Raw genomic sequence first — 2,888 nt, forward strand, 5'->3', positions numbered from 1 at the left:
ACTCTTTGCAGATCTATTTTCTCAGCCGGTTTATCATACCTAGGTCATTTTCAAAGAAGTCAATAAGAACATCAGGCGTGTTCACTTTCTCACCGTCTTCTGAATCTGCTTTTGTTTCTCTCTCTTCAATTCCAAAGAACTTCAAATTTTCTCTGCGACTATACGACTCCGCGTATAATTGTTTCGTATGTAGGTCCTCCTTTGAAAGTTCTAAATCCTTAATCTTACCTTGAATGTCGTTAACTTCAGTATTAAGCCACTGCAGGCCATCATCCATCTCGTCTTTCTCATCTTGTGAAAGATCTTATTCTCTACCAGATAATTCTTACATAGATCGCATTTGTTCCTACATTTAAAACATCCCGCGGGAGTGTTATAATTATTATGCTGTAAATGGATCTTTTAGGCCCTGCTAAGATCTACTTTATGTTTTTGGGTCTTCTGCAAGAGGGAATAATTGACCCTTTGGGAAAATCGGGGAACGCAATGGCGATTCAGTATATAAGATACTGGTAAATGAGGGTTATAGTCGACCACAAGAGGAAAAACGATTTTTTTGTCTTTCGGTTTTCAGCCAAGTAAGTCTTCCCTGGGTAGAGCTTTGGCGTTTTCAATTTGCTTACTGACTTCCGATGGATTGTAACCTCTCTCAACGAGATATGATCTAACTCTAGACTAGATCTATGATATGATGTAGCTCTCAAAGAGAGATAAAGGTAGATTTTGGCGAGAACGTCCTTAAATCGAGTAGCACTAAAAGCGTGATTTCGTGATTGTCCATAGCCATGAGAATATCGCTTTGAACCTTAAGCAAGGCAGTTTCAGTTGCGTGGAATTTTCGGAAGCCTGACTGGAATTTACGTAAAGGAGCATTGCGTTCGCAATGTGAAAGCAGTTGAGTAAAAACTGCCTTTCCAACAACCTTAGAGATGAAAGGCAGATTGCTAACCGGACGGATTTTTTTATAAGTTAACTCAAGGCCTGATTTCTTGAGTAGTGGTTCACGATCGCGTGCCTACTGGACACCGTTACATACTAAGAGAGACCAAAAGTCTCTAGTAACTCTTTGAATCTTCTTGAATTATTACTATGCATTAAGTCCAAATGGAAATTGAAGTCCCCTGCTATCATCAGCGGTCCAGGACACATAATAACATTTTCAAGGTAGGTGGAAAACTCATCCAAAAATACCGAAGTATAGAAGTGCTGGGAGGGCGATAGAGAGCTATACTTCGGATTCAGCGATTAGATGCTTTGAAAATCCAGTCAGAGAATTCAAAAGAATCATGTTCTTTTCTACCCACAAACAAAGCAACAAAAGAGTCATGAAACAAAATGCCGGTGCCACCGCCAGGTAGATCTGATTGCCGCGGAAAGCTCTTGAATAGATAACCACGAGAAGAAAGACTTGTGATACAAACCGTATCCAGGTTTGTCAGCCATTTTCCGTTAGAACGCAGAGACCAATGTTATTGTCAGCAGCATGGTCAATAATAGTTTCAGCTTTGATAAATCACCTCCATACAAATGGAGTGTTTTGAATGGTTTTCAAAGAGTTTTTTTAGGAAAAAAAATACCGCTGACAGTTTTCAAATAAAGTGCAAAAGTGGGATTACGCAGGAATAAGCAAATTACGCGATCGTACGCGATTTCAAGCCAATTTCACGTAATCGCGTTATTGTGTAAGGTAAGAAGCCTTGAACACCTAAGAATAAGAGACCAGAAAGGGACCTCGTTATCATGCCTGGTGATCCCATAAGCTTTCTAAGCAAGCCACACATCTGGCTCTAACCACAATTTTGTTTTCCTTTGAGCCAAATTACACTTTACTGCATTTTCAGTTGTGAATTGCACACTAGGCGCAAATTGTGACTTCTAAAGTACAGGTTTCTAATAAATCCTAGAAAAAGTGGATTCTGAAGACCAACTTGCTGTTTTCAATATTTCATCTACTGAAACTGAGGCATTTCTGGCTGCGGATACTGGAGCAACTCTAGTACTGTGGGGCTTACACAATATATCGATGCCAGAAAATTTAAGAATATCTTTGACACATCTACCAAGTAATTCTCTCCGAATCGCCTGCCAGGCTTAGGGTCAGAAAGATAATTGAAGGGAGGGGAACGATGATTAAATAATTGTCTCCACTGAAGTCATCTACTAAGCCCAGTAGGAATTGGCGCGAGAATGTCTATTTATCTAAAACAAACTCAAAAAAAAAAAAACATATGTAAGTCCTCTGTGCCTGGGGATATCCGTTCGCGTCGGTTGCAAAATAAATAAATAAAATAAAAATTGAAGTCTTCTTAGAACGTGATCGACATTGGGTTCTTCCTTCCCAAGATAGAACTGAACTTTACTGTTGATAAAATTAAGTCGGTGACCCACCATCAGTGCGGATTTGATTTGTATACGAAGACAAGTGACCAGCCGCAACCAAGGGACTTTCTCGACCGAGGAAAAGAGAGGGCCTGGGATCGAGGATGTAGAATAGTCTATTTGTAAAGTAATTGCCAGAGTATCTGAGAAAACACCCTCCGCATTTTCCGATTTCATACTTACTACTTCAACAACTGCATTTTCCTAATTTAATTTGGCATTAAAATTAAGATAGACTTATTAGACGCTCAATACACCATATAAAATTGGATATAATTATATGTGACTAGGTAAAATAAGATCAAAGAAAAATCGCGTAATCTGCCGCGCAATTTCCTGTCAATGCTCCGCGATTTCCCCATTGTTTTCTCGTGAAACATCAGAAGCCATGGGTGTAGACACTATTTTTTGCCCCAGCTTTGCTGAACATGGCTTTAATTAGCTGCGGTTAGTGAATTTATCTTCTGTAACAAATTCAAACTCCCTTTTCTCTGGTCCGTGAAGACCGA

This window comes from Montipora capricornis, chromosome 5 (genome assembly GCF_036669925.1).
Source record: "Montipora capricornis isolate CH-2021 chromosome 5, ASM3666992v2, whole genome shotgun sequence".
NCBI lineage: Eukaryota > Metazoa > Cnidaria > Anthozoa > Scleractinia > Acroporidae > Montipora > Montipora capricornis.